This window comes from Coenobita brevimanus, chromosome 14, assembly GCF_032717465.1.
Source record: "Coenobita brevimanus isolate Jiangsu-jjx chromosome 14, ASM3271746v2, whole genome shotgun sequence".
Lineage (NCBI taxonomy): Eukaryota > Metazoa > Arthropoda > Malacostraca > Decapoda > Coenobitidae > Coenobita > Coenobita brevimanus.
Window position 1 is genome coordinate 31148675 of NC_136967.1, and position 10998 is coordinate 31159672.

The 10998-nt window shown below is 39.7% G+C and overlaps 1 protein-coding gene across 1 annotated transcript in view; it reads left to right on the top strand.

The window, feature by feature from the left end:
• LOC145389633 (uncharacterized) overlaps positions 1-10681 on the top strand; it is a 430407-nt gene extending 419726 nt beyond the window's left edge. The window contains exon 6 of the mRNA XM_080264871.1: positions 10545-10681. The gene's annotated coding sequence lies outside the window, so the exon portion shown is untranslated. The remainder of the gene's footprint in view (positions 1-10544) is intronic.
• The last annotated feature ends 317 nt before the right edge of the window (positions 10682-10998 follow it).

Consider the following 10998-nt stretch of genomic DNA (forward strand, 5'->3'; position numbering starts at 1 on the left):
TTATACTAACTGGAGATTTTAATACAAATATAAATTGGAATACTCTAGATATAATAAACCAAGAAAGCTGTTGGGACCAAAAGCTCCTGGATCTTGTGCAGGAGCTTTTCCTAACGCAACATGTAAGGGAAAGCACCACGAAAAGAGGAGTATTTACTAGGCAAGAAAACAATATTGACGAGTTAATGTATCACCCTCCATTCGGCAAAAGCAACCATGCAGTACTAAATTGCAATTTCTCCTGTTTCTGAAATCTCCATTCTAGGAGATTCCAATGTTCACCACCACCTTTGGCTCTCCTCTCCTTTCACAGATCCACCTGGTGAACAAGCCTACATCTTTTCTATCCTTAATGACCTAGAGCAGCTTGTACAGCACCCTACCCGTATCCCTGACCGCCTTGGAGAGAGCTCCAACATACTTGACCTCTTCCTCACAAATAATCCTTCTGCTTACTCTGTTAATCTTTTCTCTCCGTTGGGCTCCTCCGATCACAACCTTATTACCTTAACCTGTCCTATCACTCCGGTACGGCCTGTGGACCCTCCAGGGAAACGTCGTCTGTGGCATTTTGGAGCCACAGACTGGGAGGCCCTCAGGCAGTACTTCTTTGATTTTCCCTGAAATGATTATTGCTTCCATGGCCAGGAGCCATCTGAGTGTGCCTTGCGCATTACAGAGGTTATTCTCTCGGGCATGGAAGCATACATTCCTTTCTCATATCCTTTGACTAACACAAGAAAGCCTTGGTTTAATCACGCTTGTTCTAATGCTGTCCGCAACAAGGAGAGGGCCTACAAAAGGTACCGGAGCCAACCCACCCCTGAATCACATCATCTTTAAGTTTCTGCCCAGAATCGTGCTAAGTCTGTTCTTCGCTCTACTAAAAATAATTTCATCCATACTAAATGCTCTCAACTCTCCAACTCGAATTCTTCCTACTCCTTCTGGCACCTTGCCAAAAATCTTTCTAACAACTTTACCTCATCATCTTTCTCTCCTCTGTTTTACTCTGATGGTTCTGTAGCTATTTCTTCTACTGGTAAAGCAGATCTCTTCGCACAGACTTTCTCCTCCAATTCCACCTTAGACGATTCCGGTGCTGTTCCTCTATCACTTCCCCCCTCTGACTTCCTCATGGCTGACATTAAAATTTCTTCAGTTGATGTATTTTCTGCCATCACTGGCCTCAGTACTAACAAGGCATATGGGCCTGATGGAGTCCCTCCTGTTGTTCTCAAGAATTGTTCTGTGCTTACACCCTGCCTAGGCAAACTCTTTCGCCTTTGTCTGTCAACTTGTACCTTTCCTTCTTGCTGGAAGTTTGCTCTCATTCAGCCAGTCCCAAAGAAGGGTGACCACTCCCAACCCTCCAACTATCGTCCAATTGCTTTAACGTCCTGTATTTCAAAAGTTTTCAAGTCAATTCTCAATAGAAAAATTTTAAGGCATCTTTCCTATCACAACCTTCTTTCTGATCATCAGTACGGGTTCCGTCAGGGACGCTCCACTGGCGATCTTCTCACCTACCTTTCAGACTCCTGGTCATCCTCCTTTCGAGACTTTGGCGAAAGCTTTGCCATTGCACTTGACATCTCAAAGACTTTCGATCGAGTCTGGCATAATTCTTTAATTTCCAAACTGCCCTCCTACAGTTTCTATCCTTCTATCTGTGCCTTCATCGCTAGCTTCCTTTCTGGTCGTTTTATAGCCGCTGTTGTAGACGGCCATCGTTCTTCTCCTAGATCTATCAACAGTGGTGTTCCTCAGGGCTCTGTCCTATCACCTACTCTCTTCCTTTTATTCATCAGTGATCTTCTAAGCTGTACATCTAACCCTATCCACTCATATGCTGATGACTCCACCCTTCACCTTTCCATTCGGTTCCCGCAACGCCCATCTCAACAGTTACTTCAACAAACAAGGGATGAGGCTATGGCACACCTAATGTCTGACTTGGCTCGTATCTCTGACTGGGGTAAAAATAATATGGTTGTTTTTAATGCATCTAAGACTCAGTTCTTACACCTATCAACCCGACAAAATCTTCCACAGGTATACCCACTAATGTTTAATAATATTCAGCTTAATCCTGCATCATCCTTGAACATGCTTGGGGTTTCATTTACTCGGGACTTATCTTGGAAAGATCATATTACATCTCTTGTAAAATCTGCTTCCAAGAGATTGGGTGTGCTAAGCCGACTCCGCTCTTTCTTTACCCCTGCACAATTGTTGACTCTATACAGGGGTTTTATCCGCCCCTGTGTGGAGTACAACTCTCATGTGTGGGGAGGCTCCCCACATACAGCTCTTCTCGATAGGGTGGAGTCAAAGGCTTTTCGTCTCATTAACTCTCCTCCTCTTACTGACTCCCTTCAACCTCTGTCTCTTTGCTGTACTGTTGCATCTTTATCTCTTTTCTATCACTCATTTAATGGTCACTGCTCCTCTGAACTGTCTGCTTGCATTCCTCCACCTCTATGACGGGCGCATAGCACCCGTCTGGCAGCAAACTCTCATCCCTTTTCTGTCCAACTCTCTAATGCAAGAGTTAACCGTTACTCCCAGTCTTTCATTTATGCAACAGGTCAGCTCTGGAACTGTCTCCCTCTGTCTGTATTTCCTGCTGCCTATGATCTCCAGTCTTTCAAACGCAGTGTGTCCAGGCATCTCAAAATGATCAGATCATGAATTTGGCTCTCTATTGTATTTTGTTTTTCTCTTGGAGGGAACTGTTACTGCGGGCTCATGGCCTTTGGTTCCTTCTTTCTCGCATTAAAAAAAAATATATATATATGACATAGTTAACAACAATGAAAGTTACAAAAGGAGCCTAAATTTTAAAAATGGAAACTACCATGACCTAAAGAAGTACTTCTTAGAAATAGATTGGGAGAAGGAGCTTAGAGGACAAGATTTAAATGCTGTATTTCTTTCCATTACAGGTGGCTTTACATTGAGTGACAAGCCAAATGGTTTCCTGTAAGCCAAGAAACCATTTACAACGCTGGGTGGTAACCGTATAACTAAATCATACGTGCTCCCTACGTGTCAGCAAGTGGGTTGGTGGAGGGTTAGTGCCCCTCCCTGTAAAACAAATTACTCAGAGTCAAATGGCCACCCCTTACGGGATTGTGGCGTCTGGCAATGGATAGATAGATATAAAAAATTTGGTGAAGTTTATGAAATAGGAGTCCAGAAGAACATCCCACAGCACAAAGAAACAGAAAAGAAAATTAAGAAATGGTTTAATACAGAATGTAAAAAATCAAAAGAAAAAAGAGACTTGTTGTGGAATAGATACAGAAGACCCAATAATGAAAGGACATACAACAACTATAAACAGGCAAGAAATGATTATATAAGAATAAGGAGGGAAGCCCAAAAACAGTTTGAGGAGGACATCATTAATAAAAGTTGTGATCAACCAAAGCATTTTTACAGCTACATCAGAAGCAAAACCAAAGTAAAAGATAAAATACAATCCATTACGGATGAAGGGATCACCTATACACAAGAGAAGGATATTTGTGAAGCACTAAATAAGAATTTCCAATCAGTTTTTACAGAAGAAAATAATTTTGAGAGGGATGATATGGAACATGCATGCCCATACATATTACCAGATATACAAATATTAGAAAAAGAAATACAGGAGGAGTTAAGTAAATTAGACAAAGGAAAAGCAAATGGCCCTGATGATATCTAATGTTGGGTGCTACATGAATGTGCAAAGGAGTTAGGTAAACCAGTATCTTTAATTTTCAAGAGATCCTTGAGACAAGGTAGCTACCTGATATTTGGAAGAAAGCAAACATTGTTCTCTTATTCAAGAAAGGGAACAGACAAAATCCACTCAGCTACCGACCAGTATCACTAACCAGTGTTGTAGGCAAGGTATTAGAAAAGCTGATAAGAAAAGTTTGGGTAAATCATCTAGAAGAAACCAGTGTGATAACAGAGGGACAGTTTGGTTTTAGAAAGGGAAAATCATGTTACTAATCTGTTGAGCAACTATGATAGAGTAACAGAAACATTACAGAAAGGAGAAGATGGGTGGACAGTATCTATTTAGATTTCAAGAAAGCATTTGACAGAGTACCGCACCAAAGACTTTTGTGGAAACTGTAACATCAAGGAGGAATCCGAGACAAACTGTATTGTTCGTTGCAAAATTTTCTCAAAAAAAGAGAAATGAGAACAGTACTAAGGGGAAATTGCTCATCATGGAGGGAAATGACTAGCGGAGTTCCACTGGGCTCAGTGCTGGTACCAATCATGTTTTTATTGTATATAATTGATACAGATAGCAACATTGGAAATGAAAGCTATCTAAATATGTTTGCTGATGATGCAAAAGTACACAGGAAAATTTCTAACGCAGACTCTTGTAAAGAGCTGCAAGAAGAATTAAATAAACTTCATGAATGGAGCGATACATGGCATATGGATATCAGTGTGGACAAGTGTTATGTAATCAAGTTTGGTAAAAGTGGAAAAAGACCTGATTGGGATTATAAGTTAGGAAATAAAACCCTACAAACATCAGAAAGAGAGAAGGACCTAGGTGTGATCATCAACATCAGACTATCTCCGGTTGACCACATCAGTGAGAAGGTATGGAACATGTATACACCGCTTGCAAATATGAGAATAGCGTTCAGACCAACCCTGGAGTATGCATCAGTAGTCTGTAGTCCTAACCTCAAAAAACAAATAGATAAGATTGAAAAAGTTCAAAGGGCCAGTACAAGATGGGTACCAAGCTTAAGGGATCTGAGCTACGAAGAAAGGCTAGAGAAACTGAATCTGCCTACATTACAGGAGAGAAGGAAAAGAGGTGACATGATTATGCTATATAAATGCATATCAGGGAAGGAGAAAATAGACATAAATGATTACATAACCTATGAGGATGCATCAGCAAGAGGACACTGCAAAAAACTGCATAAAAAGAGAGGCGATAAAGACATGAGGAAATTTATTTTCCCAAATAGGGCAATTGATCAGTGGAATGCACTACCGAATAAAATAATGTGTGCCAAACCAATTCATAAATTTAAGGATATGTACAATAAAAATGGTTTAAGACATGGGACAGTACGAGCTTGACTCATTCCTGTAAAGATTCAATTAAATAAGAACAATTAGGTAAGAACACACATGCATGCAAGCACCAAATGAATGAGGCCTGGGGTGGCTATTGTTAACATTTTTGTTTTGCTGTCAGCATTATAATATATTAATTTCTTGCTGTAGCTTGTTCATAGGTACATTATATACTTTTTACATATCCTAGTGTCTTGTTTGTGCATTAGTAATGTGACTATGAGTGTAAAGTATAATGTTAGCTTGAGATGTAACTGCCAGTTAAGAATCATGAGTGGGGAGTTGGATGGGTTAGGGGAATGGGGGATGATTGTGAGCTGGGGTAGAGGCAGGTAGAGCTTATTTCATCTCCCTCTCCTGTCTTCTTTGGGTATATAGGGGTATGAAGGGGGCACCCCTGAGCAGAAGTTAGTGATTGTGAGTGTTCATGATCATTAAATTATCACTTAAAATTATATGGGTTATTGTTTTATTCAACAGAAGTGCATAGAAAATTGTACATGAATAGTTGCAGGCCGGTTCATCCAAGGCCAGGAGCAAGTCCAAGCCAAATAAATCCTTAAAGCACAGAAATTTTCGAAAAAAGACCAGAAAATATCGCCTTAACAGATTCGGAGTACAGTGGAAGCTCGATTATCCAGGCTCGGATTATCCAGCTTTCGGTATATCAGGGCCGTGACTGAATGGTTCAGTGGTACAGTAATACATAGAATTTTCTGTATGATAGCTCCGGTTTAAGCAGGAAGCATCCAGTTGCTAGGGAGTGAGTCATGGGTAAACCAGAGAGAGTCTGCTCACCCTACCCCCACCCACACCTCCTGCTCACAACTCGATCACAAGGGTGGTAGGGTGGAGTTTGGTGAGGCAACTGATATACCTGACCTAGCCTAACCTTGCTTAACTACTTAATAATTTAACCTAACCTGACAAAACCTGGGCTCCAGTTGGGAAATTGGGAAACTAAATCCACTTTTGTGTACAATGAGTTTCTTCCATTATGCCCGAAACAGTCGTAGGTACGGCTTAAAGAATATGATAATAAAAGAGAAAATCTTTCAGCAAGAGAAGGTAATTTACTACCCACAAAATAGAAAAACACAGAAAACAAACTGGAGGAATATGAAGTGAATTGGTGAAGTCTATAGGCTGTATGCTTAGATGAAAAGTAATGGGTTTCCCAGTTTTAGGGAATGAAATAGAACGAGAATTTTTGCTAATCAAAAAAAAAAGAAAGAAAAAAAAAACATCTCATATGTTCTCGTAAGTTAGCATTCAGTTTTGCATTCTTCGTTAGATATTGTGCTTCCCAACACATTTTGGACCGACAGAGCATAGTTATTTCTTCCTCTTACATTTACTGTTCATTCTTTTGTTCGTTCATAAGTATACTGTATGTGTGAAAGTGGGTATTAATACAAACAATAACGCATTCCATTAACCCCATCATAGCTGCCAGCCTCGAACAATGCTTTACTGTACAGGTGTCAGGGATGCTGGGTTAGGGAGAGCTATAAAAAAACTGCGAACAATTATGGGAAGGGAACGAAGGTCACTGGTATGTTTACACGACCCTCCTCTACCATCTCAAACAGTCAGGCGGCCTGCCACTTCATCTCAGATGTTTTCGCCGATATGTTTAAATGCTAATGTAACATGCACCCTAATTATGAGTAAGTTTCTTCCATTATGCTGGAAACAATCGTAGGTAAGGCTTAAGGAACGTTATGATAATAAGAGAGGAAATCTTTCAGCGAAAGGTAATTTACCACCCACAAAATAGGCAGAAAAATACAGAAAACAAACTAGAGCAATATGAATTGTATTGGAAAGGTTATTAGGCTGTATGCTTGGACAGAAATGTATGAGTTTCACAATTATAGGGGACGAAATGGAACAAATATGTTTGCAAATAAGAGAAAATACTTTCATCTCACGTGTTCTCGTAAGGTGGCATTCAGTTCCACATTCTTTGTTCGATGTCGCTTCCCAACACATTTCGGACCGACAGAGCATACAGTTATTTCAGCTTCTTACAGTCAAGTGTACATTTATTGCACATTCTTTTGTTCGTTCATGTATGTGTGAAAGAGAGAGTATTGATACAAACTATAATGTATTCCATTAACCCCTTCATGTCTGCCAGCCTTGAACAATGCTTTACTTTACTGGTGTCAGTGACGTTGAGTTAGGGAGAGCCATAAAAACTGCGAACAATTATGGGAAGGGAACGAAGGTCACTGGTATGTTTACACGACCCTACTCTACCATCCCAAACAGCTAGGTGGTCCTTTCATCCCAGGTGTTTTTGCCGATATGTTTAAATGCTAAAGTAACATGCACCCTAATTTTATGTTTAAATGCTGATGTAACATGCCCGCTAATTTTATTAATTCTTTCACAAATCATAGCAAATCACAAGATGGGTTTAGGAAGGAGGGGAAAAAGCCAGGTGTACCAGATGAGTCTTTTCACATCTGTAAGAAAAAGAAACTGACTTTATAACTTTGAAAAAATGGTTTCAAGGTCTGCCACGGGAGCATACAAATTTCTGAACTCACGAACATTGAGGTGGGTAAACATACGCTTTGCTGTAAGCAGTAAAAGCACTTTACCAAATCAGTTCATCCTGATAGTCTGTTATATTTTTCTGATTATTTCTGGGTTGGTAAATAAACATTTCTTCTTAAATCTGTTTTCCCGGTGTTTTTAGGTGTTCTGGTGTGACGACTCTTTGTTTGATTCGTTAATGTAATGGCAGAAGTCACTTTTAATCTAAGTGTTTAAACCTGGCCTAACCTAGCTTAACTGCACCTAATAATTTAACCTAACCTAATCTTCAGTTGGGAGGTTGGGAAACGAAGTCCACATTTGAGTACGATGAGTTTCGTCTATTGTGCTGGAAACAATCGTAGGCACAGCTTTAGAACGTGACGATAATAACAGGGAGGAAATCTTTCAGTAAGAAAACAATTTACCAAACTGAATATAGTCTGAAAAATACTGAAACAAGCTGGAGGAATATACAATTGAATTGGAGAGGTCTTTCTGGTACTTAAAGTGTACATTTACTGGTAAATGAATAAGTCTAACAGTACAGTAATTGTGTTTTGTTTCCGCCAGATTAATCGTGCTTTCGGACTAATCGGGCACCCCTTTATACCATATAGCCCGGATAATCGGGCTATCTCAGTATTGGGATTTTCGGATTATTGGTGGCCGGATTAGAGGACTTTTTCTGTACTTATATAACATTCCTCTTCCCTACCGATCCTCTACCACATTTCTTGGCCTCACATTTGACACTTGATTAAATTGGTATGCACATAACTCTTCCCGCAAGTCTTCTACTCTTCATCATCTTCGTTTACTACAAACGCTGTCTCATCTTTCATGGGGTGCTGATCGCATCACACTGAATCGTCTTCTGTCTTTATTCTTTCCAAACTCGATTATAATTATGGTTGCCAAGTTTACTCTTGTGCCTCCGCTCACATTCTTTCAAAGCTAAATTCTGTTCATCGTACGGGTCTTCATTTTGCTATTTTTGCTTTTTGGTCAGCTCCCGTGACAAGTCTTTGTGCTGAGTCAGGCATTTCCCCTTCACTTATCATCATTCTCTTCTCACTGTCAGGTTCTATACACATCTTCAGTTCCCTGCAAATAAATTACCCCATCCTCCGAGCTTTCTTAATGCTTTTTTTGCTCGGTCTCCCATCTCCTTCCATTTCCCTTTTGGGTCCTCACCTTTGTTCAGTCTGTTGATTTTACCTTTCTTCCTATTCTTCCACTCCGTCCAGTTTCCATTCCACCCTGGTTTCTGCCTCCTGCTGTGGTCTGCCCTTCATTCTTCCCTGTTCTAAGTCTTTTCTTCCCCCAGATGCCCGTCACTCCCCTTTTCTCGAACATATGTCCTGTCACTCCTGCTACGCATATCTTTACTGATGGCTCTAAATTTTGTCATAGTGTTGGGTTTGCTGTTGTGTTCCCTGACTCCTCCGTTTTCAGTACTCTCCTCTCCATTGTCAGTATCCTTACTGCAGAACTGTATGCTATTCATTTTGCTCTGAAATCTCTTCCTAGGTTTTCTTCTTCCATCTTTGTTATCATCTCTGATTCTGTCAGTGCACTCACTTCCTTACATACTATGCCTTCTTTTCATCATCTAATCACTCAGATTCAGGAGTTGCTGTTCCATCTTTCTGTTAGAAAAAAGCCAGTCCGCTTCTGCTGGGTTCCTAGCCATATTGGAATTACAGGTAATGAACGGGCTGACTCACTGGCACGCTGTGGTGCATCCTCCTCTAGGTCCTCCCTCTGCCCCATTCCAGCTTTTAATTGTTTCCCTCTTCTAACCCACCTCTTCTGGGATCATTGACAGTCCTCGTGGGACCAATGAGTTCACAACAGACTTCATAATGTTAAACCTTTTGTTTTTCCCAGGCACACATCAACCCACTCCAATTGTTGATGGGAAACAATCCTTGCTCGTCTTCATTTAGGCCATACCCGCCTAACTCACGGTCATTTGATGAGCCATGATCCTCAGCCCATCTGCTCACACTGTGACTGCTTTATGACTGTCCATCATCTTATTCTTGGTCACCTGTCTACATTCCAATAATGTCTTGCAGAGTTCCTTTTCCTTTCCTCAATCTGTCAGCCCCCACAACTTACTGATTTCCTAGGTGACTCTCCCACTATGCTATTTCCAGTATTATCACTTTTCATACTGCACTTCATATCACACATTTAATGTAACTATTTACCCTGGTCCCTTCTACCTTAATGCCATATAGCCATATTTTGGCTTGGTGCCAGTTTTTCATTATTCCCTCCTTCCCCATTTCCATCTATCCATCTCACTCTCACTTTTAATAAGCAGCAAAATATTCTTAGTTCCTCTAGCTCCTTCTGTGGAAAATAATAAAATGTTTACATAAATATGTATGTAGGAATTGGGAAGGTTGTAACTGACAGTTGGATCACCAGATGTCACCCTGTATATAAAAAAAAAAATGCTTTCCATTGTATGATATGCTCACAGGACTGGGATATGAAGGCCCCCCCTCCCATTGTTTAAAGGCCAAGCCAGCAACAAATTGGAATTTAATAAATTATTACCTTCAATATTTTTATTTACTTTTTGATTGCAGAAAATGCAATTGTTTATGCAGTTAATATTTGAAAAATATCATGCATTGAATGGGAATCTCTGCAAAGACAGTTGCATTTTCTGCATTTAAAAAAAAAAAAATAATAATAAAACCATAAAATATAGTGGCAGTTTTTTTTTGCCATAAAGATCTAGAGTGATAGCCTTAGTCTTAGGCCTGATTCTTCTGATTGGCAATTTAGGATTAAGAGAGGGATAGATAAATAACTTTTTGCTGTGACATAAAGCAGTGACATACATTTGTCTTGTTTCATTTCAGGAGTGGCAGCACATCTAAGGAAGGGGAGCAAGGAATCAGCCTATCAGAAATGTATCACTTTTTTTTCCAATTCTCCCACAATACCCCCATCAGCAGTGCAACAATTCCATTTCTTCCATTCTTTCCTATATTTTCCTAAAAAAAAAAAAAAAAAATGCATAATGTAACCAGCAGTTAATGTAGCTTAGAACAGTGAGTGTAAATGTATGGTTTCAGTTCTACTAAAAGTATTAAATAATATCTTGAGTTTGTTAATTGTGACTAGAACCAAACCGTGAATGATTGTATTTTGCATTAATGCATCACGTATTGGTTCCAGTTTTGCACTAATTGTACAGTACTAGTAACTTGGATACATACATACATACATACATACATACATATATATATATATATATATATATATATATATATATATACAGTATATCGTTTCGTTTCGTTTTTAAAGGCTCCA